Source organism: Somniosus microcephalus, chromosome 7 (assembly GCF_052327205.1).
Source record: "Somniosus microcephalus isolate GS21.2 chromosome 7, FLI_Smic_1.0, whole genome shotgun sequence".
Taxonomy (NCBI): Eukaryota; Metazoa; Chordata; class Chondrichthyes; order Squaliformes; family Somniosidae; genus Somniosus; species Somniosus microcephalus.
This window is the reverse complement of record NC_140993.1, coordinates 149,533,169-149,558,720: the sequence shown is the minus strand read 5'-3', so window position 1 is coordinate 149,558,720 and position 25,552 is coordinate 149,533,169.

Genomic DNA, 25,552 nt, shown 5'->3' with positions numbered 1-25,552 from the left:
TTATTCCATTGATGTTAGAATGTGGAATTCTTTGCCACACGGAGTGGTTGAGACAGAGACCATTGCGTCTTTTAAGAGAAAATTGGATAAAGATTTGAAGCAGAGGAAGGCACAAGGCTATGTGAAGAGTGTGAGGCAGTGGGATTTGTTTTGGAATGCTGAATGACCTCCTTTTGTGCTGTTCTTGTACTCGCGGTAAAAATAATAGTGCTGCCATCTTCTTGGTCTGAATAACTCAGCTATTTGCTGGCTAAACTTACTGAGCGATTGTTGGGCATCAATCATTACATTGTCACTTCAAGTCTTTTCTTGCTTTTTTTGCCCAGCGTTCATTGTTTGATCACGCCTCTGTGAAGTGTCTTGGGACATTTTTCTACCTTAAATGTGCCATATAAATGCAAGTTATTCTTGAAAGATGACATACAAAGAATACAGAAAAGATTTGCACCATCTAAAATGATTTCTTTGAAGTTTGCCCATTTTTAATCAAGTTGTCCTAAACTTATTTATCTCCAATCCCGTTAAAAATGGTCTTTGATTATAAATTATCGATTCAGTTTGCATCTAGGCTGAATTTTAAAGTATATTTATTTATTTTGTTTAATGCTTCAATTCCACAGCTTCTTCCAGCTGCTGAGAACTAGACAATTTCATTCACTTTGCCTCCAATTTCCACCCTTCCCTCACCTTCACATGGTCCATCTCCGACTCTTCCCTTCCCTTCCTCGACTTCTCCAACTCCATCTCTGGGGATCGGTTATTGACCAACATTCACTACCTGGACTACACTTCCTCCCATCCCGCCTCCTGTAAGGACTCTATTCCATTCTCCCAGTTTCTCCGTCTCCGCCGCATCTGCTCCGACGATGCCACCTTCCACACCAGTGCTTCCGACATGTCTTCCTTTTTCCTCAACCGAGGATTCCCCTCTACCTGGTTGACACGGCCCTCAACCGTGTCTGTTCTATCTCCCGCACTTCTGCCCTCACCCCTCCCCTCCCTCCTGGAACCACGATAGGGTTCCCCTTGTCCTCACCTTTCACCCCACCAGCCTCCACATTCAACGGATCATCCTCCACCATTTCCGCCACCTCCAACGTGATCCCACCACCAAACGCATCTTCCCCTCCCCTCCCCTTTCAGCATTCTGTAGGGACTGCTCCCTCCGAGACACCCTAGTCCACTCCTCTATCACCCCCAGCATCCCTTCCCTTTCACCCGTCACCTTCCTGTGCAAGCGCAGGAGATGCAACACCTGCCCTTATACCTCCCCCCTTCCCACTGTCCAGGGCCCCAAACACCCCTTCCAGGTGAAACACCGATTTACTTGTACTTCTTGCAATCTAGTATACTGCTCACGATGTGGTCTCCTCTACATTGGGGAGACCAAACGCAGATTGGGTGACCGCTTTGCGGAACACCTCCGTTCAGACCGTAAGGGGGACCCCGAGCTTCCGGTCGCCTGTCATTTCAATTCACCGCTCCATTCCCACTCAGACCTCACCGTCTGTGGCTTCTTGCATTGTTCTACAGAAGCTCAGCGTAAGCTCGAGGAACAGCACCTCATCTTCTGATTAGGTACTTTACAGCCTTCCGGACTCAATATCGAGTTCAACAATTTCAGATCATAACCTCGGCCCCTATTATATTTTTATATATTATTTATCCACACTTTTGGTTTGTGCCTTTTCCTTTTTTTTTCCTCTCCCACATGGCAGCTGTCTCTCATTCTGCCAGCGTATTTCACACTTCATCTAGAGCCATCCTTTGTTTCTTTACCTGTCCTATTACCATCTCGTCTCGCCTTGAATATCTCTTAATGTCTCTTCACCTCTCACAGACCTTCCCTTTTGTTCTTTCATCCCCTCCCCCATTTCCCAGCCCCCAAACTTGCTTTTTAATCTGTTTCATTTCCTGCTTTTTTCTCAGTTCTGACAAAGGGTCTTTGACCTGAAACATTAACTCTGTTTCTCTCTCCACGGATGTTGCCTGGCCTGCTGAGTTTGTCCAGCGTTTTCTGTTGTTATTGCTGAGAACAATTGATGGTCCTGATTTGCTCCATTTTAGTGGAAGGATGATGTGTTACTCCCTTTCAGGTATTATAGATAATTAAATTAATGTTCTAATTGGTTTGAACAGTATAAAAGAAAATATGACTTCCTTCAAGAGTAGTTAGCTAGATAGTGGCTAAGAACACAGAATTTGACTTTTAATTCGTTTAGGATCTAGGTTTGGTTTGCCGGAAAAGTCTGACTGTTTTCTAACATTCCAAGTTATTGATTGAATAAATGATTAATCAAAAATAAAGTAATTTTATGTTGCTAATTGTTTAAGTACTTCCTTTTTTAAATAATTATCACTCCCTTAAATTGATTTGCAGGCATTTACTACATAACCCTAATTAGTATTGTAGCTCCTAGTGTGCTCGCCCAAACAAAACCTAATATAGTCGGACTTCGACTTCACCAGTTAGTGACTGTAATTAATTCTATAAGGGATAGCATATCTCCCTTCCAGTAAGGTAACTCAGCTAAGTTAATGGCCTAGAAATTGAGTTGGCGCCGCGCCAGGGCTTTAGCGCCGGAAATTTAGCGCCGGCGCTAAGTCCCCCTGCGCGCGCCAAAAATTCAGTAGCGCCACGCCCAGACGGCTGCTGGCGCTACTGGAGGGTGTCAGCACCTCGCAATGGGCGCTGACTGCCGCATTGCGGCGCTAATCTGCCGCTGCGGCACCCGATGCGGTGTGGCAGGCTGGGGAAGTGCAGGCCTCCTCCTTCCGTTAAGGAGGAGCTGCCTGCACCCGACCGCTGGCCGTTGATTTGTGGAGAAAAATGAGCCCGGCACCTCGGAGAAGTGCCGGGCTCGCGGCCCACATGCATCTGTGCCGCGGGGGGGTGTTGGAGGAGTCCGGGGAGGGAGGTGCGGGCAGGCGGCCGCCGGGAAAGCGGCCGGCCGCCGCGCGACCTTAATGCGCCGGCGCTAAGACCCATAGCAAACTTTTGAAAAATCGTTGGTTGCGGCTGCCACGGGCGAGGCGGCCGCAACTCAATTTCGGCGTTCGGGCACGTTGCCACGGCAACCGGGACGCTGCGCACACCGATGACGTCATCGGTGCCGGCGCAGCGCAACCGGCTAACGCCGATGGCAGCGCCCAAGTGAATTTCTCAATCGGCTGTACTTGCGGTGCCATGCCCTCTAGCGCCTCAAAATGGGCGCTAACCCCACTCAATGGCCTAGAAATTGAGTTGGCGCCGCGCCAGGGCTTTAGCGCCGGAAATTTAGCACCGGCGCTAAGTCCCCCTGCGCGCGCCAAAAATTCAGTAGCGCCGCGCCCAGACGGCTGCCGGCGCTACTGGAGGGTGTCAGTGCCTCGCAATGGGCGCTGACTGCCGCATTGCGGCGCTAATCCGCCGCTGCGGCACCCGATGCGGTGCGGCAGGCTGGGGAAGTGCAGGCCTCCTCCTTCCGTTAAGGAGGAGCTGCCTGCACCCGACCGCTGGCCGTTGATCTGTGGAGAAAAATGAGCCCGGCACCTCGGAGAAGTGCCAGGCTCGTGGCCCACACGCATCTGTGCCGCGGGGGGGTGTTGGAGGAGCCCGGGGAGGGAGGTGCGGGCAGGCGGCCACCGGGAAAGCGGCCGGCCGCCGCGCGACCTTAATGCGCCGGCGCTAAGACCCGTAGCGAACTTTTGAAAAATCGTTGGTTGCGGCTGCCACGGGCGAGGCGGCCGCAACTCAATTTCGGCTTTCGGGCGCGTTGCCACGGCAACCGGGACGCTGCGCACACCGATGACGTCATCGGTGTCGGCGCAGCGCAACCGGCTAACGCCGATGGCAGCGCCCAAGTGAATTTCTCAATCGGCTGTACTTGCGGCGCTAGGCCCTCTAGCGCCTCAAAATGGGCGCTAACCCCACTCAATTTCTAGGCCAATTTCTAGGCCAATGACTTATTCATTCAGTCAGAATTGGGGAGAGTGAGCATATCTCCCTTCAAGATAAGTTAGCTGGCTGAGATTTGAAATATTAATCATTTGCTTAAGGGGAAAGGCTGCCAAAGAAAGCAATGAGGGAGGGCAATGTTGACTTTTTAGATTAATAAGGAATTTTAAGATGTGTGTATTCTATATAAATCTCTGTATCTATACACACATTCCATTACAATTTACAATCAAAATGCATCCTGATCTCAATATACAAACATGTTTAAAATTTTAAAACATTCAGGAGCCGAAATTTTGCTGTGGTGTCAGGGGGCAGACAGCTGGATCACACAAGGAGGAGCAGCAATTTGGGGTGAGACCCGGATCCTCTGGGATTCCACCTCGTCTAAAGTACTGGCCAAATTCTGGTTGGGGGAGGAGTGGATGATTCTTCTGAACCGCTCCACATCAGAACACAGCTTTGGGGTGTGTCCGGGAACTTTTCCAGGCTACCTGAAGAATTCTGTCCAGCATATCTTCCATAGCCAATCAAAAGCATGCCAGCTGAGTGCAGGCATCAGCTTTGAAACAGGCCTTCCAAAGGCACCTAAAAGTCTCCATGGATAAGTAATCAATTACCTCCAAATTAAGGCCCATGTTTCTCTTTGGGAAAGGAAATAAAATCTATTTTCTCTTCGAACCTGTAAGGGCCTGTCATTCAGCCATTGGAGCAGTATGGCACCTCTCTGATTTTGTGGTTGACAATGGGGCAGGTGCCTCAGTTACACCCATTTTTAAGCAATCGCCCACCTGACTATTTAAATGATCCCATACCAGTAACTTGTGATGCCCTCCACTGTCCGTGGCTGGGAGCCCCACACCATCTGATCGAGCAACACTTGATTCAAAATAAAATGGCAGTAATTACCTGGTAACTATGAGGGTATAATTGTAGAACCCCAGACTAAGTTACTTGAGTTTGAATCCTAATTTTGCTTCCTGTAGGGAGCAAATGTCATTTGAAAATTGACTGGCAGAGCCTGATTTGACATTGTACTGCCCTAGCTTGCACTCTAAGGTTGATCAATAAACATGATTGAGAGTAGCTGTGGAGAGTTTCCTGGATAGAGCCATCCTGCCTAAAGGAGATGAATATGAATTGAGAAGGTGGTGGGGTAACTTCCAATGGGAGAAAATAGGGAATGAATCAGAAAAAATACATACATAATTATCATAGGAGATAAATAGAAATAATGGATATGCTCCTGTACAAGTAGTGCATGTTAAACAAACAATCTTTTTCTTTTTTTTTTGCCCTAAGTTGGTATTTCTGATTCATTTGATAAGAATAGAAAGGTCACTCTGATCCCTTCAAGTTAATCGGGTCATCTAAGTTAGAGGCTCTGATTCATGCTGTCAGACTAAAATAAATATAATTCATTTCTAGATAGGCTGTTGGCCAAGTTACCAATTTTTAAAAATTCATTCATGGGATGTGGGCGTCGCTGGCAAGGTCAGCATTTATTGCCCATCCCTAATTGCCCTTGAGAAGGTGGTGGTGAGCCACCTTCTTGAACAGCTGCAGTCCATATGGTGAAGGTACTCCCACAGTGCTGATAGGGAGGGAGTTCTAAGATTTTGAACCCGTGACGATGAAGGATCGGCGATATACTTCCAAGTCAGGATGGTGTGTGACTTGGAGGTGAACTTGGAGGTGGTGGTGTTCAGTGTGCCTGCTGCCCTTGTCCTTCCAGGTGGAAGAGGTCATGGGTTTGGGAGGTGCGCCCGAAGAAGCCTTGGCGAGTTGCTGTAGTGCATTTTGTAGATGGTACACACTGCAGCCACGGTACGCCAGTGGTGGAGGGGGTGAATATTTAAGGTGGTCGATGGGGTGCCAATCAAGCGGGCTGCTTTGACCTGGATGGTGTCGAGCTTCTTGAGTGTTGTTGGAGCTGCACTCATCCAGGCAAGTGGAGAGTATTTCATCATACTCCTTACTTGTGCCTTGTAGGTGGTGGAAAGGCTTTGGGGAGTCAGGAAGTGAGATACTTGCCGCAGAATACCTAGCCTCTGACCTGCTCTTGTAGCCACAGTATTTATGTGGCTGGTCCAGTTAAGTTTCTGGTCAATGGTGACCCCGCAGGATGTTAATGGTGGGGGATTCTGTGATGGTAATGCCATTGAATGTCAAGTCGCGGTTGTTAGACTGTCGCTTGTTGGAGATAGCCATTGACTGGCACTCTGTGCCATGAATGTTACCTGCCACTTATCAGCCCAAGCCTGAACATCGTCCAGGTCTTGTTGCATGTGGGCATGGACCGCTTCATGATCTGAGGAGTTGTGAATGGCACTGAACACTGTGCAGTCATCAGCGAACATCCCCATTTCTGACCTTATGTTGGAGGGAAGGTCTTTGATGAAGCAGCTGAATATGGTTGGGCCTAGGACACAGCCCTGAGGAACTCCTGCAGCGATGTCCTGGGGCTGTGATGATTGACCTTCAACCACCACAACACATCTTCCTTTGTGCTAGGTATGACTCCAGCCAGTGGAGTGTTTCCCCTCCCCACCGATTCCCATTGACTTCAGTTTTACTAGGCTCCTTGATGCCACACTCGGTCAAATGCTGCCTTGATGTCAAGGGCAGTCACTCTCACCTCACCTCTGGAATTCAGCTCCTTTGTCCATGTTTGGACCAAGGCTGCAATGAGGTCGGGAGCTGAGTGGTCTTGGCGGGACCCCAAACTGGGCATCAGTGAGCAGGTTATTGGTGAGTAAGTGCCGCTTGATAGCACTGTCGATGACACCTTCCATCACTTTGCTGATGATGAGAGTAGACTGATGGGTCGATAATTGGCCGATTGGATTTGTCCTGCTTTTTGTGGACAGGGACTACCTGGGCAGTTTTCCACATTGTCGGATAGATGCCAGTGTTGTAGCTGTACTGGAACAACTAGGCTGGAAGCGTGGCTAGTTCTGGAGCACAAGTCTTCAGCACGATAGCCGGGATGTTTTCGGGGCCCATACATAGCCTTTGCTGTATCCAGTGAGCTCAGCCATTTCTTGATGTCACGTGGAGTGAATCGAATTGGCTGAAGACTGGCTTTTGTGATGGTGGGGACCTCAAGAGTAGGCCGATATGGATCATCCACTCGGCACTTCTGGCTGAAGATGGTTGCAAACGCTTCAGCTTTGTCTTTTGCACTCACGTGCTTGGCTCCACCATCATTGAGGATCCGGATATTGATGGAGCCTCCTCCTCCCGTTAGTTGTTTAATGGTCCACTGTAGGAATTAACGAATTCCTACGAATAACTGAGATCGACACAGGAGAACAATTAAACAGGTCTTTACTCAAAGGAGATGCCACAGGGACTGCCTGGGCAGCCCCGTGGTTTGCGACGTGACGTCATCGCGTTTGCCTGCGTTTTCCCGCGCTCTTAAAGGGGCCACGCCCCGTCCATGCAAACTCTATACACAAAACACAGTAATGCCTAACACAATGGTACAGGTTTAGGCTGGTGTTAGAACATCTTTAAAGAGAATTATATACAGTTATCCAGAGTCATTCAGTGGTTCTGCCACATGCGCCCCCCCCCCAGAATTCGCTTTAACGGACAAAGTCAAACCGTGAGGGGGTCTGACAAGCCTGTCAGAATGACTCCTGTACTCTCGAGGCGGAGGCTGCTGGGCGGCTGGCAGTTTGGCGGGCGGTCGCACTTGATCTGACATAACGACGATGGGTGGCTGACCCCGTCTCGGCAGTTGTGCTGTCTTGACGGGGCGGTCGAGGTCTAAATGTGCTGGCTTTAAGCGGTCGACCGAAATGTGGTCCGGTTTACCACCGACATCTACCGTGAAGGTTTTGTCCCCTGCTTCCAACACGCGGAAGGAACCGGTATATGGGGCCTTGAGCGGATCCCTATGTGCGTCATGGCAAATAAAAACGTATTCCGCCTTGTGAAGCTCTGTGGGAACGTGTGACCTCTGCACCCCGTGGTGCGAAGTGGGCACCGGTGCGAAACATCTGGCCGCCACTTGGTGACTAGCAAGCTGGGCAGACGCGGACCATGGCTCCGTCGATGTTGGTAGGAAGTCCCCTGGGACTCGCAGCGGCTGATCATAGACAAGCTCCGCTGATGAAGAGTGAAGGTCTTCTTTGGGGGCCGTGCGAAGGCCCAACAGGACCCACGGTAGCTTGTCTGCCCATCCAGCGTCCTGGAGGCTGCCCCTCAGGGTGGCTTTCATTGAACGGTGGAAGCGTTCGCAGAGGCCATTCGCCTGTGGGTGGTAGGCTGTGGTGCGGTGTAATTTGACACCGAGTCCTTGGGCCACTGCATTCCAGAGTTCGGAGGAGAACTGCGGTCCCCTGTCCGATGAAATACCTGCGGGCACTCCAAAGCGGGCGATCCAGGAGGAAATTAACGCCCTGGCCACGTCCGCCGAAGTAGTGGATGACAGGGGGACCGCCTCTGGCCATCTGGTGGTGCGGTCAACCATGGTCAGGATGTGTGAAAAACCATGGGAGGGTGGGAGTGGTCCTACCAGGTCCACGTTGACATGGTCAAAAAGTCGCTCCGGAACTGTGAAAGCGGCCAATGGAGCTTTGATGTGGCACTGTACCTTAGCATTTTGGCAGACCACGCAGGTGTTGGCCCAGTCGCGGACATCTTTGTGCATGCCATGCCATATGAATTTCGCTGACATCAGTTCCTGAGAGGCCTTCATTCCAGGGTGTGACAACCCATGTATGGCGTCGAACACTTTGCGGCGCCAGACGACCGGCACGACAGGGCGAGGATCCTTTACGGAGACGTCACATAACAGCATGGTACCTGCCAAATGGAACTTGACGTCGGCCAACTGGAGGCCAGTGATGGCCGTTCTGTAAGCCTGGACTTCCGGGTCTGAGGCTTGGTCTGCTGCCATCTGGGCGTAGTCGATGCCCAAATGAACCGTATTGACGATCGTGCGGGAGAGGCAGTCTGCCACCAGGTTGTCCTTATTCAATTCAATTCAATTTTATTTGTCATATATGCAGCAGACGTGTGTACTGCACAATGAAATGTTGATTTTTACGAGTCCTCCCAACATTGGAATAAATACCGGCCACGTGCCGTATATCCGTGGTGAATTCGGATATGTAGGTCAGTTGACGTTGCTGTCGGGCTGACCACGGTTCGGCGGTCTTGGACATGGCAAAGGTCAGCGGCTTATGGTCCACAAAGGCGGTGAAAGGACGTCCTTCCAGAAGGAACCGAAAATGGCGGATGGCCAGAAAAAGGGCGAGCAACTCCCGGTCGAACGTGCTGTATGCTCTCTCGTTCTGCCGTAGTTGATGGCTGAAGAATGCCAACGGCTGCCACGTCCCGTTCACCCACTGCTGTTGCACGGCACCGACTGCGTAGTCCGACGCGTCGGTGGTGAGGGCGATGGTGGCTCCTGGCAGCGGGTGCGCCAGCATGGTGGCGTTGGCTAAGGTGCTTTTGGTGTCGGCGAACGCTCGGGCCATGTCATCCGTCCAGTCTACCGGGTTCTTGCCAGTCTTGCCCTTGAGGGCCTCGTACAGGGGCTGCATGAGTACTGCTGCCTTAGTCACGAAATGGTGGTAAAAGTTTACCATGCCTAGGAATTCCTGCAGGGCCTTTATGTTCTGCGGGCGTGGAAAAGATGTCACCGCCTCTACCTTCGAAAGTAAAGGAACCGCTCCCTCTGAGGTGATGCGATGCCCCAGGAAATCAATTTGGTGCAGGCCAAACTGACACTTGGTCGGGTTGATAATCAGGCCGTGTTGGCTGAGGCGTCGAAAAAGGGTGCGTAGGTGACAGGTATGTTCCTCCTTGGTAGGACTGGCAATTAGAATATCGTCCAGGTAGACGAAGAGAAACTTGAGGCCCCGCAGCACGGAGTCCATCAGGCGTTGGAAAGCCTGGGCTGCGTTCTTTAACCCAAGCGGCATCCATAAAAACTCGAAGAGGCCGAATGGGGTGATGACCGCGGTCTTCTGGATGTCTTGTGGATGAACTGGGACCTGGTGGTAGCCCCGGACGAGGTCGACTTTTGAGAAGACGGTGTTCCCTGCCAAATGGGCAGAGAAATCCTGGATATGGGGGATCGGGTACCGATCAGGAGTGGTGGCGTCGTTTAGCTGTCGATAGTCGCCGCAGGGCCGCCATCCGCCGCCAGGCTTCGGGACGATATGGAGGGGTGAAGACCAGGGACTATTCGACCGGCGAACAATCCCTAACCGTTCCATGGTTGCGAACTCTGCCTTTGCGACCGCCAGCTTGCCAGGCTCCAGGCGCCGGGCCCGCGCATAGACCGGGGGGCCGTTGGGGATGATGTGGTGTTCCACACCATATTTCATGGCTGCGGAGGAGAATGTGGGTCTTGGCAGGTCGGGGAATTCGCTGAGCAGGCGAGTGAACTCATCAGGAGTCGGGAACGCACAGGAGACGGTGCGTGACGTAGTGTTACTGCGGTAACACGGAAGAGAATAAAAAGTTGCTGCGTTGATCAGCCGCCGGTTCCTAATGTCGACCAGGAGGCTGTTGGCGCATAGGAAATCCGCGCCGAGGAGGGGCTGGGAAACTTTGGCTGTAACAAACTCCCAGTGAAAACGTTGCCCCCCGAGGCACAACTCCACTTGCCGTCTGCCGAACGTCCGAATAGTTCCGCCATTGGCCGCTTCAAGGGCGGGGCCGTGATTCCCCGTCTGCACATCGAGGGCGCACGCGGGTAAAATACTGCACTGCGCTCCGGTGTCGCACAGAAAACGACGACCGGATAGAGTATCAGTGATGAACAGCAATTTTCCCGCGTTGCCGACCGCCATCGCGGCCGTGGGTTGCCCGTTAGACCCGTTCCTCAGTGGTCGCAGTATCAGTTGTTGTTTTTTGGGGGGAAAACTGCAGGGAGGGCGGCAACGCTTCGCCTTCGCGCCGAACTGCGCATGGTAGAAACACAGCCCAGCAGGCTGACGAGCTGGGGCAGCGTCTGCGGGGGATGGGTGCCTCGTGGCGGCGCAGCACTGCCGAGTTACAGCGAAAATTTTGTCAGCCTCCGCAGCGAGTGTTGCGCAGTCGTCTATTTCAGATCTGGCCAGGGCAGCTTGTACCTGTTCAGGCAGTTGGCTGAGGAAAATCTTGCGGATTAGGAAACATTCCCGTTCTGAGCCCAGGAATGTGAGCATTTGGCTCATCAACTCTGAAGGCTTGGAGTCCCCGAGCCCGGGCATAGCGAGTAATTGACGGGCACGCTCCGATTTTGTGAGCCCGAAAACCTGCAGTAACCGCGCTTTGAGGGTTTCATACTTGCTCTCCGTTGGGGGGTTTTCGAGGAGGCTGACAATCCGAGAGGCGGTAGAGCTGTCGAGTGCGGAGACCACATAAAGATATTTGGTCTGATCCGCATTGATGTTCCTCAGGGCGAACTGGGCCTCGACCTGAATAAACCACGAGGGTACTTGCTGCTCCCAGAACTGCGGTAGCTTTAGTGAAATGGCGTTTGCTTCCATGCTGTGCTCTTCTTTTGTGAAAACGTTCACAAAAACGGGGTCACCAGTGTAGGAATTAACGAATTCCTACGAATAACTGAGATCGACACAGGAGAGCAATTAAACAGGTCTTTACTCAAAGGAGATGCCACAGGGAATGCCTGGGCAGCCCCGTGGTTTGCGACGTGACGTGATTGCGTTTGCCCGTGTTTTCCCGCGCTCTTAAAGGGACAACGCCCCGTACATGCAAACTCTATATACAAAACACAGTAATGCCTAACACAATGGTACAGGTTTAGGCTGGTGTTAGAACATCGTAAAAGAGAATTATATACAGTTAGCCAGAGTCATTCAGTGGTTCTGCCACACCACCACCATTCACGACTGGATGTGGCAGGACTGCAGAGCTTTGATCTGATCTGTTGATTGTGGGATTGTTTAGCGGTGTCCATAGCATGCTGCTTCTGCTTTTTAGCATGCATGTAGTCCTGTGTTGCAGCTTCCCCAGGTTGGCACCTCATTTTTAGGTACGCCTGGTGCTGCGCCTGGCATGCTCTTCTACACTCCTTATTGAACCAGGGTTGGTCCCCTGGCTTGATAGTAATTGTAAAGTCTGTGGGTTGTATAGCGAAGTAATACACAGACTACAAGAGTAACTTAAACAGGACTTTACTATTCGAAGGTCAGGGCGAATCTGCCCAATAAATTCTGCCACAGCACTTATATACCGGTGTGGTCACCGTCGATATTACAGTATACAGCAGCCAGGATAAAGTAGTGCCACACCTAAAATAGTTCTCTTAAAGGTGGACGGTTACATACAATAGTTCTCTTAAAGGTAGAACAGTTACATACACTACAATCCTCCCTTTTTAGCTTACAACATACTTATTCCCCATTAACATAACATCATAACATATCCAACTTCATGTTACAACAGTTCACAGAGGTGGTCTCTGCGGAAACAGTTCACAGATTCAGTCTCTGCGGGAAACAGTTCACAGATTCAGTCTCTGATCTTCTTGACTCGGTCCGGACCACGCCTCCGTGGTGTAGTCGGGTCACCTTGCTAGAGGGACTCATCACATAGTCCTTCCCTAGACTTAACAGCTTTACTTCCATCACTTCTGAACCAGCATTGCTGACTTTTTAAAACAAACAAAAAACAGTTGGATTGCCTTGGGAAATTTTCCTACTTTCCAACTGATTTGGCTCCGTTCGGGGGACCACGTGTGTGATCGGGTAGAGGTAATAATGGTTCAGATGGTTATCATCTTCTGCTTCGTCTTTTCCTTTTTTGCTTCTTGGAGACTCTCGGGGCTCCATTGTCAGCTGCCAGCTGTAACGCCACCATCTCTCTATGTTCCTTAGACTTTAAGTGATTCGTCCTGATTTCGGCACTTTGGGAGTTCTCGGTACAAGCTGGGCAGACCAGGTCCTCGTAATATTCAGTGTCACTCAACAGATCATGGTAATATTCGGTGTCGTCCTGAGCTAGGCCAGCGAGAGGGTCTTCTATTTCCTCCTTACCCAGCTGGACGTTAGCCGACTTTTGTTCCAAATCCCGACATCTGTCCTGAAGAGACTTCATCATGCGTTCAGATTCATCCCGCTTTTTCTGGGCTTCCTGCAAGTCTTTTACTAATGACCTCATTTGTGATTTCAATACTTCAACTTCATTCGGAGATTGATTGATCGGACTATTCAATCCCTCTACTGAAGTAGCTGTTTCAGTATTCTGTTGTTCTACATTGCCGTGCGTCAGCGTACTTTTGGCATCCAAGGGCTCTTCTGCTGCAGACTTCTCAGTCTGGGTTGCCACCTCAGCTCTTCCAATGACTTTTGAGAGCTCCCTTCCCTTTGAAGATTGAGGCTCGTATTTAAGTTTTTCCCATTTTAGAGTTTTATCCCTCAGCATATGAATGAGTTGGCTGACTGTTAACTCTTCTGCCATCATCCCTTTTCCATTAACTACAGGGCTGTTTATAACCTTGCCCTGGAGGAGTTGGCTGACTGTTAACTCTTCTGTCCTCATCCCTTTTCCATTAGCTGCAGGGCTGTTTAGAACCTTGTCCTGGGGCTCCTTTGCTGCTTCTACTTCGCCATCATCCGCAGCCCCCATCATTCGAATTTCCACAAATGAATCGTCCGGTGATGCTGCACCCAACTTCAGTAGGAGCTCGGAAGTCATGTCGACCAACTCAGCTTTTTCTGCCTGCAACCTGCTAACCAGCGCCTTCAGTTGCGGCACATCTTGTTCCACCGGATTGGAGCACGCCCCTTCAGAAGCCGAATCAGCTTTGATTCGTTTGGCCTCCTCGTGCAGACGGTTTGTGTGCTCCTGCTCCCTTTTCTTCCCCAGCTGCTTCTGTTGTCTTTCCAGATTCTCCCATTCGGTATCATAGAACTTTTTCATTGCTTTCATCTCTTGCTCGAGACGGCAATTCAATTGTTCTAATTGCTGTCGTAATCTGAAATAAGTTTGCGTTCGAGCTCGATGTTCCTCAGTAATATATATGTCTGTAACTTGAACAGGCTCAGAATTCTCTGTCAAGCTATGTTGTTGTTGTTCAGAGGAATTCTGTTCTGAAACTTTGTTCTCCTCTGGAGCATAAGCCTTTATGCCCACATTCGTTCTACCAACCTTAGTCAGCAAGTTCATTTTAGACTTGTCTTTCATGCTTGGGCTGGTCTTATCATCATCCGTTTCAGAGTCTGAGCTGATTGTCTGCCCTGAGTCCTCACTCGTTATTGCTTTTAGGTAGTGCCATTCCATGTCTATTTTCTTGATCCACTCCCGTCCTAGAAGTGGTGGTCCTCCCTCAGGTAGTACGTATAAGTCCATTCTGGGGTGTTCTTTGCCCCTGTCTCTCACCTTGACTCTTATCTTTCCCATGGGGTATACTTTATGCCCCGTGTATGTCTGCAATACGAACTTGGTATCTCTCAAGGGTATATGTGAGAATAGCCGGTTGTAATCCCTTCGATTTATGACTGATAGGGCTGATCCAGTGTCCAATTCCATTCTCACTTGGACTCCGGCTATTTTTAGCATGACCCAGATAGTTTGTAGGTCAGCTTCCTTACTCACATTATGAATTCTCAGACTACCCAGTTCCTGGCCGCTTGGGTCTGAATCCGAATTCTGTTCATCTGAACACTTCTCAACCACCTTGTGTACTTTGTTGTACTTTTCCTGTGATGGCTTTTTTTTTTGGTTGTTGGTCTTCTTCCCTGACCGGCATACTTTGGCTATGTGACCCAGTTTGCCACATTTCCTACAGTCCTGGTTTTTAAACCAGCATTGGTTCTGGTCGTGTGTTGTCTTCCCACAACGATAACATTTCGTTGCACCCGAAGTAATTTGATCCACACTGAGGACCGCTGCCTTCAGCTGCATTTCCGCAGTTCCTTTCGCTGCGGCTTCGTGTGATGCTGCAATAAGGACAGCCCTATCCAGTGTAAGGTCGTTCTCTTCGAGCAGTCGCTTTTGCGTTCCTTCCTTCGACAACCCGCACACGAACTTGTCTCGCAATGCCTCTGTCAGATTTCCTCCAAACTGGCAGTATTTCGCTAGCCTACGCAGTTCGACCAAGTATTCCGCGTTGCTTTCCTCTTTCCGTTGCGTTCTCGCATAAAATTTGAATCGTTCCGCCAACATCAGCGGTGTGGGGTTCAAGTGATCCTTCAGAACAGCAACAATATTATCGAAGGTTTGATCCGCCGGTTTAACTGGTGCTAGAAGATGCTTCAATAGCCCGTATATCTTTGCCCCCATCGAGTTTAGCAAGGTTATAGCTTTATCATCATCCTCTATTTTATTGGCCTCACAATATATCTCAATGCGTTCTACATACGTGGCCCAATCTTCTACCTCGGAATCGAAATCGTTGATGTTACCACGCTTAGGCATCTTCACCTCCCTGATAAACAACAACGAAATATTTCTTTAACTCTTTTTTTTTTTCAAGATGGCGGTTCCCCCGCGCTTATCTTCTTTCCCCGCCCCTTTCAAAATGGCGGTTCCCGCTTCTGTCTTTTTCTCCGCCTACTGGCGGCTTCCCGCGGTTTCCCGCGCTTACGATCCCGGTCGCAGCGCTTCGTGGCCTCAGTCACTGTCTGGCCTTTTTCACCCCAATCGCGCCTCCCAGCTTCTCGCAGTCCAGTGCTTTCCTCCCCGGCTGTGGCTGAGTTCTCCGTGGCTTATTTATGTTTATATCTTCCCACGCCTTACGATCCCGGTCACAGCGCCTCGTGGTCGCGGTATTTGTCCGGCCTTTTTCGCCGTCGCGGTCTAGTCGTCTCACGACGCTCCCCAGCCCGCTTGTACCGCGGCTTCTGCTCCACGCTGCCCCAGTCTCAGCGCCTCTGGGCCCGACTTCTGTCCGGCTCCTTTCCCCCTCGACCGTGGTCGAGTGCACCGCCCTTATCCTCCGTTTATTTGTTTCTATTTTCCCTTTACTCACAGTCACCGTGGCCGACTTGCTTCTCGTGTTGATCGGCTCACTCACCACCGTGGCAGAAGGGACAATCCGTGCCTGTTGCTGATGGAAGACTTCGTGTTTGAAATCTTCCTCCTTTCTTGGTCTGCAGACTCGAGTTTTCTCTCAGCAAAACGACGAGGGCGGGTGCCTCTTCTCGACGCTCGTTTACTTCTTCAGAAGTATTGTTGCCGCAGGGTAAGATCGAACTCGTCACCACTGTAAAGTCTGTGGGTTGTATAGCGAAGTAATACACAGACTACAAGAGTAACTTAAACAGGACTTTACTATTCGAAGGTCAGGGCGAATCTGCCCAATAAATTCTGCCACAGCACTTATATACCGGTGTGGTCACCGTCGGTATTACAGTATACAGCAGCCAGGATAAAGTAGTGCCACACCTAAAATAGTTCTCTTAAAGGTGGACGGTTACATACAATAGTTCTCTTAAAGGTAGAACAGTTACATACACTACAGTAATGGTAAAGTGAGGGATATGTCAGGCCATGAGGTTACAGATTGTGGCGGAATACAATTCTGCTGCTGCTGATGGCCCACAGCGTCTCGTGGATGTCCAGTTTTGAGCTGCTAGATCTGTTCTGAATCTATCCCATTTAGCACGGTGGTAGTGCCACGTAACACAATGGAGGGTGTCCTCAGTGTGAGGACGGGACTTCGTCTCCACAATGGCTGTGTGGTGGTCACTGCTACCAATACTGTCATGGACAGATGCATCTGCGACAGGTAGATTGGTGAGGACGAGGTCAAGTAGGTTATTCCCTCGTGTTGGTTCTCTCACCACCTGTCGCAGGCTCAGACCGGCAGCTATGTCCTTCAGGTCTCAGCCAGCTCTGGTGTTACCAAGCCACTCTTGGTGATGGACATTGAAGTCCCCCACCCAGTGTACAGTCTGTGCCCTTGCTACTCTCAGTGCTTCTTCCAAGTGGTGATCAACATGGAACACGTGTTCAGCAGCAGGAAGCAGCCCCACCAGTGCTATTTAAAGGGATCATCACCTACTTAAAGTTTAGTTGCTGGTTTATTTATTCTGGCTGTTGCTATGATTGCATAAGTGTTTGGTGTTTTCCATAGTTCTTTCAAGCTGCAAAAGTCTACAGGGAGTGCTGTGGCAGGCGCTGAACGACTTTTTGCTGACTTCAAGGCTTCTGCAAAAACCCGTTGCTCCCAAACATAGGCCTTCCCCTTGATGACTTGGAGAATGAACAGAGGCCACGCAGAGCAGGACAAGCTGCTCGAAGACAGAGGAGGAGGAGGGGAAGAAGTTCTCTCAGCAGGCGGCCACATCCACCCAGGGTGTTCAGGGAACAATTCTCCTACCTGAACCTCAGTGAGGAACAATGTGAGAGACACCTGTGCTTCAATTAGCATGTCCTCACTGAAATTTTCCACCTGCTGCAGCTACAACTGCAACTGCGGTGATTAATTTTTATGCGTCTTGCTGTCCACTGCTGCATAAGGAAGGTCAATGAGGCTCTCTATTCAAAGGCAGCTAACTACATTTCATTCTCTCTTGCCAGATACTAGCAGGTGGAGCGAGTGCAACACTTTGCTAGGATTGGAGACTTGCCCATGGTGCAGGGTGCCATTGACTGCATGCACACCGCTTTGCGGGTGCTGCATGTCAACTCTGCCATATAACAGAACCAAAAGGGATTCCACTCCCTCAACGTCCAGCTGTTGTGCGACCATACGCAGCGAATCTTGCAGGTGAATGCCTGGTATCGACTGCTGCCATCATTCTGCGGCAGTCTGCTGTGCCATCTGCATTTGAGCCACCACAGCAAACCAAAGGGTGGCCACTGGGCAACAAGGACTATCCGCTGATGACATAGCTCATGACTCCAGTGTGCCACCCATGTACATGTGCGCAGCATGCATACAATGAAAGCCATGCTGCCACAAGAAATGTGATAGAGCAGACCAATGGCACACTGAAACAATGCTTCCGCTGCCTGGACCGCTCTGGAGGTGCCCTGCAGTACTTGGCAGAGCGGGTGTCAAGATTCATAGTGGTCTGCTGCATGCTGCACAACCTCGCCATCATGAGGGCAGTCCTTGTCACCAGCTATACGGGAGGAAACGGAGGAGGAGAAGGTGACTTATCCCCTTTCTGCTTGGGCTGTCCGTGAAGATCTAATACGAGTGCTATACCAATAACTGCAACCCTAATTCCCCATTCACCAACAGTCCCAAACCTTGCCTTCCCTCTGTCACTGACCATCACACCGTCCGCTTGGCCACAATGCAAAAATAAAAGGCACCACAAAATAAACATTCCAAACCAAATTTATAACTGAAATCTTGCCATATTGCATACAAACATAAACTAATCATCCTTGTACATTCCCTTAGTGCCTGTCTTTCATGTGCCTTTGCCTGTCCTAGTGCTCCTACGCAGTGCTACCCCAGTGGCTGCGGGATAGCTGGTGGAAGGCTGTTGACTTTCAGTGAAGGATACTGCAGATGACCTTGGAGGACGACCTCAAGCAGCACTGGGCGTAGAAGGCCTGGCTGCAGGCTGCACCACCTCGGCATGAGTGCCAGCAGTCTAGGCTGGCTGGCTGACAGGCAACAGCAAGGGCAATGGCGTAGTGGCAGGGGTGGGAAAGCGAATGCTGTCCTCCTTAGAGAGGACAGCAGGTTCATGCTCCATGGCACCACTGCCACTCCCCTGAGGCGGCGCTTCAGCAATCCTAGTAATCTGTTGGAGGACAGATTGCTGGACTACCGTGACCCCCTGCAAGCCCCTTTGAACACTGTAACCCACAGCCATGTAGGCAGTAGTCTGAGCTTCCACTGCAGCACTCAGGCATTGGGTGGCTGCTGATTGTGCTGCAATGGAAGTTGTGAAATGGCCATCAGATGCTGCATCATGGTTGGGTCCACAATTGTGCGAACGGAATTGGCCACCACTTCCATGCTGGAAAGAATGCGCTGCAAGCTCTGCCAAGCTGGCGCTGGACTCCTCCATGCTCCTTGACATTGAATGAAGGCTTTCCGGCAAGCTACCAATGCACCAAGCATTTTGTTGTGCATACTCACCCAACAGCGTTCTTCTGTAGGCTGCCCCATCGAAGTCCTCAGCTGAGTCCTCTGCAGCGAAGCACATGTGCCATCTTGCCCTCCAGCGAGCTGGCAATTGTGCTACCCTTTCCTCCTGCCCTGACTGCAGCCCACTCATGCCCGGTGTCTCACCATGTGCAGATCCCACCTCTAATCTATCATCAAAGATACGCAGTGTCAGTATCTGAGCCGGTGGCTGCGAGTGCAGAATCAAGTGACGGTGCTGGGTTTTTATCATTGCTCGCTTGTTGGTGTTCCTCCAGTGTCTGGCCAGGTTGCACTTCTTGGGTGCCTGAAAGGAAAAAGACATAAGGACAAGGCTGTGGTGAGGGAAGGGAGGGGGCAGTGAGAGGTGCATGCTTACACCAGCTGCATCTTGTAAATCAGAAGAGATTGTGGGTGAAGTGGGATGTGAGAAAGAGGATTAGATATGAGGATACCATCATCTTCGATGGTTTAAGCCCCACCACTGACCATGGGCTCACCAATTACCATTCCAATAATGGCCAGCAGCGTCTCCTCCATAAAGTTTAGGTCATGGCTGTCCCCCTCTGGTTAGCTCCTGTTGATTCCAGTTGTGTAAAACATTGTCCTGCAAGAGAGAGGGAAGTGTGTCAGTGAGTGTTGTGCAATCTGTTTGAGTGATGTGGCTGTAATGGTTGAATAGCTGGCAGTGTGTGCAAGCTGGAAAATGTGGGTGTGAGGCTTGCAACAGTGCTAAGTGTGTGAGGGTGAGGTGAAGCTATGAATGTGAGGTATGCATCCTGATTGATAGAGATTGTTGGTAGGTGAGTGATGGGGGTGTGGTGAATTGAGCAGTGGTTGAGGCTCATGGTGCAGTTGGTAGGATGTGACATTTAAAGATGCATTCACTCACCTTGACTACTCGTGTGAGGTCATTGAACTTCTTGGAGCATTGCAATAAGGTCCTCAGTGCTTGACTCCTGGCATTGAGCTCCATGGCTATCTGCTCCCACTGCCTTTTGACTGTGTGTCTGGAGGGCCTGATGCCCTCCTGTAGATACAGGATATCTCTCCTCCTTTCCACCTCCTCCACCAAGACATCCAGTACAGCGTCCAAAATCCCTGGAGCCCGCTCTCTGCCATTTTGTGCCATTCCTCACTGTTTCCCAGTCATTCACTTCCTGCACAACTCCCAGCACTTGGTCCAACCAAAATGCACCTCCCTTTAAATGGTGCAGGCTAGCATTAAGCAGTGCAGGCTAGCTTTAAGTGGTGCTAGGAAGTTGCAATTTTGGGCCCCTTGCTAATGCGTGCAGCCAAAGAACAGCGCTGTTAGTGCTGGCTGCACACACAAATCTTTCTAGTGAGTAGGCAGTACCAAGTTGGCGCGCTGCCTGCATTTCAATTAACAGGTGCGGGTTAATTGTGCATCGCAGTTCCCACGCTCGTTTTCGGGGGCTATCCAATTTATGCCCGCTCTAAATCTTAAAATATAGAATAAGATGTATACCAAGACAATTTTATATAATTGTACTGCAGAATATTGTCAATTAGAAATAAATGTGTTAACAATGTATGGCCTAGAAATTCAGTATAGCCACTTTTGGGGCGGTAAAGTCGGGCGGCCGCTAAAGTTTGCGCCCGCCGGAAAGTGGAGGCCACTTCGCCGATATTCAGTAGCTTTGGCCAAGGAGTTTGCTCGAGCGCTAAAACTGGCGTTGCGCGCCTATCTTTAGGCGCTAAGCCGGCGGTGCAGACTGATACCGCCGAGGCCGGGCGCAGCGCAGGTGCGGTCATGTTTTGATTGACAGCAGACACCCTGGCGCCGGCCAGCTCTTAAAGGGGGAAGGGTCGACTTGGTCTGCTGCCACGCCCTGGATACTGCAGCCCTCCAGCTAGGCCTAAACACTGCTGCTGGAGAGAAATAGCGCCAGCAAGGATGCAGAGGGCCCGTGAGCGAGCGCAGCGCTTCTCTGCCCATGATTTAAAGGTGCTGGTTAGGGCTTTGGAGAAGAGAAGCCATACCTTGTTCCCGGACAGTGGCAAGAAGCCTCCCAAGAGGGTGTACAGGAGAGCCTGGAGGGAAATCGCCCAGAGGGTCACAGCCAACAGCGATGTCCCCAGGACTGGTGACCAATGCCGGAAAAAGTTTAACGACCTCACTCGGTTGGTCAGGGTGAGTACCCTTTCCAGTGTCCTCCTCATCCTTGCATGTGCACCTCACATTATGGGCAAAGGGACCTCAAAGGCCTAATGGCCAGCACTCATCCAGCAGCTATGGCACTGGCATGAACATCAATTGCACTTTCTGCACTTTACACACTGGCCAAGCTATTCGACCATGGGAGGCAGTGCACACAACAACAGGGCACCACACTGGCCAAGCTATTCGACCATGGGAGGCAGTGCACACAACAACAGGGCACCACACTGTACTTAGAGGCCGTCCTTTCTCTTGCAGGCCAAGCTGGCCCAGAATCTGAAGAGCCGGACTGTCACTGGGGGAGGCTGTGCCCAGTTCCAGCAGCTCAGTGACCTGGAGGAGCGCGTGGGTCGACTCATGGGTGCCCGGGTGATTGGCCCCGTTGCAATTGGAGATGCCGACCTTGTGCTGGGCCCCAATGGTAAGGACATGACAATTTGGACCTTTCTCGTTCCCCTTGCGCTTCAGATCTACATCCTTTGCCACTGTCCGACCAATGTGCAGAATGCCACCACTCATGCCTCCCTCGCTGACGCCCTGTCCTCACTCTAAAGCTACTCTTGTGCCTTCCTGCTTTCAGCTGGTGAGGAGGAGGTCCCTGAAGCTGCGAGTGTCAGTCCCTCGGAAGAGGAGGACGAGGAGGAGCAAGAGGAAGGCGGCACATCGGGGGAACCCTCATCCGCGCCAGGGGATGGCAATGGAGGGGACACGTCTTGCCTGGAGGAGAGCCAGGGGGAAGTGTTGCAGGGGGGTGTAGCTCCTGTGCCCAGTGGCATCCTGCCACGCGGGAAGGGACAGCCAGCTCGGCGGCCTTCTCCCCAGAGGGGGGAAGTGTTGCAGGGGAGTGCAGTTGCTGGGCCCAGTGGCGTCCAGCCACGCGGGAAGGGTCGGGCAGCTCGGCGGCCTTCTCCCCAGAGGGAGAGTCCGGCCTCCAGTCCGGAGACGGTCCTCGCCCAGGAGGTGCGCCTCCTTGATCAAATGTCCGCGGACTCGGATCGTCGGCACACCGAGTTCATGGGGGTTGTGGCACGGTTGCCTGAGGCCATTGAGTCCCTGGCTCATAGTGTGTCCGATTTCGGGGCCTCACAGGCCAGGGGTTTCGAACAACTCGCGGCAGCACAGGCCAGGGGTCTCAAACAATTCGGGGCATCACAGGACGCGAGTCGGGCACAATTCGGGGCATCACAGGACGCGAGTCGGGCCGAATTCAGGGCAGCACAGGACGCGAGTCGGGCCGAATTAAGGGCAGCACAGGACGCGAGTCGGGACGACTTCAGGGCAGCACAGGCAGCGAGTGGAGAGTTGATCAGTGGTGCCGTGCAGTCACTGGCTGGTCTGATGCGGGCACAGAACAGGGCAGTACGGGCACTCACTGCTGCCACACTCGCTGTGTCACGCATGCATCGCCAGGGCACCCGCCGCGCTGCTGCAGCACAGCGGTCTGGCCTTCACCAGATTGCTGCGCTTGCTGCAGTGCCAGCCCGGCCGAGTGCCAATGTCTCTGGCGACCAGCGAGCGCCTGGCATCAGCCAGCTTGCCCCCATTGCTGCAGCCGCCACTGCCACTCCCCCAGCAAAGCTGCGACGAGCTGCTGGAGAGACTGATGCTGCCCAGCCACAGCTGCAGCAGTCAGCAGCCGGCCCCTCGAGGGCCGGAGCTCGTCTAGGCCGACCCCCAAGGGCAGCTGCCGTCACGCAATGTGCCCCTCAGGAGCCTTCCCCCAGCCTTGCAACACCCACAGGGCCCAGGTTGAGGCGGAGCAGCAGGTCGGCCAGGGGCCGGAAAAGCCTGGACAAGGACTGGCCCTCTCGGCACACAAAGTAGAGTGTGTTGCCAAATGTTTTTTTATATGGGGGTGTTTGTGTTCTCTTTGGGGGGGTTTATCTTGGTAAGGCCGAGGATGAAGGCCATTGTTTTTTTATATGGGGGTGGTTGTGTTCTCTATGGGGGGGGTTCTTTTGGTACAGCCGAGGATGAAGGCCATTTGGATGGACAAGTTTTGTTATTCCTCCCCAGGTTGTGGGAGTGAGATATGTTTTTGACTGTTTTTGGGTTTCATGTGGGAAGGGCCCTGAGTTTGTTCAATAAAGCTTTTTATTTATTCAGCTTGTCCATGTGTGATGTTTCAAGTGGTTGTTGCGTTAACCGGCTGAGGGCTTGCGGAGCGGCTGCATTCATGTGCCTTCATTGCCACAAGCCATTCCCTGACAGGGGGCCTAGAAGTGTCGTTCAATAAGCCGCCGACGGACGGCCCTTGGACCTTGTGGCTCCCTCCTGGGCTGGTACTCCTCCTCCTCCTCCTCCTCCTCCTCATGGTCCTCCTGCTCGTCCTCCTGAGGTGGTGGTCCAACGTGAGGTGGCAGTGCCTGAGTCCTGCGGATAGCCAGGTTGTGCAGCATGCAGCAAATGACGACGAACTGGGAGACTCTATCCGACGAATACTGGAGAGATCCCCCGGAGCGATCCAGGCAGCGGAACCATTGCTTGAGGACGCCAATCGTTTGCTCTATGATGTTCCTTGTGGCTTGATGGCTTTCGTTGTATGCCTCCTCAGCAGGGGTCCTGGGCGCGTGGAGCGGGGTCATGAGCCATGTACACAAAGGATAGCCTTTGTCCCCGATAAGCCATCCTCTTGGGGGAGGCTGTGCCTGGAACATGTCAGCCACAGTAGTCTGGCGCAGGATAAATGCATCGTGGCTGCTGCCTGAAAAGCGGGCATTGACAGCTAGGATGCGCTGCCTGTGGTCACACACCAGCTGTACATTGAGGGAATGGTAGCCCTTCCGGTTGCGGTAATCCTCGGCATTGTCGATAGGTGCCCGCATAGCCACATGCGTGCAGTCAATGGCGCCCTGCACCATGGGGAAGTCGGCGATCCTCGCAAATCCGACTGCACGCTGCTCCTGCCTCTCTAGGGTCATGGGGAAGGAGATGAATTGGTGTCTCCTTGTGAAAAGGGCATCGGTGACCTACCGGATGCAGCGATGCACGGCGAACTGGGAGATGTTCGCTATGTCCCCAGCAGCGGCTTGGAAGAAGCCGCTTGCATAAAAGTTCAGAGCCACCGTGACCTTCACTTCCACCAACAGAGACGTCCTGCACATCAGCTGTGGACGCAGATCTCTGTGAAGCAGCTGGCAGATCTCTGCAACCATCTCCCTTCTGAAGCGCAGCCTCTTAACACAATGCGCGGCAGTCATGGTGAGATAGGACACCTGCTGGCGGTATTCCCTGAGTGGGTAAGGCCTACGTTGCCAACGCCTGATGGCCCCTCTGCGTCTAGGCATGGCTGCCCCTCTCACACAGCGTCTGCGAGCCCTTCGCACATAATGCTGGAACTGAGGGTAGGAACCCCATGCAGCCCCCATAATATACTTGCAAACAGTGAAATCACAATGAGTCAAATTTCCAAGCTCTGGCCAGAAGCCAAAAATACCTCTCCTATGTTGTCCCAAATCAGTAAGGTCTGTTCCTTGGTCTCTGTCCAGAAATCCGTAGCACTAAAGTCATTGCAGCAAAATGGCTGGCCTTTATAGTTCAGTCTAAGTGCCCTTTAATTAGCGCTCCCCGAGGCCCGCAGGGCCTCTGCTGCGTTCCACTTCACAGTTCTTAACAGCGCCACGCCCACATTGGGCGGGCGCCACTGAAGTTCCGGTTTGGGGTGCACAAACGGCGTTGCACGACGAAATGACGTCATAAGTTGCGCGCGCAGCTGAGCGCGCGCAAACACTTTGCGCCGGCGCTAAATGTCAACTGAAGTTGGGCGTAGGCGCAGATCATTCTGCGCCCGGCCGCTAAGTGCCTAACGCTCGAGATCTACTCCTCTTATGGCGCTAACGGCTGGCGAACGCAACTGAATTTCTAGGCCTATGTTTCTTTGTCAAAGTGTTTTTTTTTAAATAACTTAATGTTTTTAAACTATTTTATTTTCCCTTGAGGTATAAAAATGTTATAGTCAGGGCTCTGAGGCATCCTCAGGTATTGTGAGGTATAAAAAGGCTACTGTTGTAATCTGGGCTTTAGGGTCCCAGGTAGTGGAAGGTGCCAACATAAATAAACTAATGCTTTTGAATTAGACAAATATTCTTTGGGACTATGGAATCCTGTAATTTGCAATCTTACATCTTGTATTTCTATGGTGCTCCTTAGTTTAGAGCAAGATGTCTCAGTGCACTGATGAAAAGGAGGTAATTTTGCCTTTGGCCAATAATGTAAAATAGGTAATGTCAGATCAACTACCCATTATACATCTCTCCCGATTTTCATTTTTATTGAAGTCAATTGAAATAAAAATATCACTCAAATCAGGATTACCCCAAAGGAGTGGATATTGAGCAGGAGAGAGAAAGGCAAAGAGAGGGATGGGGAGAAGTGGAAGCACAATTGAAGAGAAGGTTCTTTAGGAAAT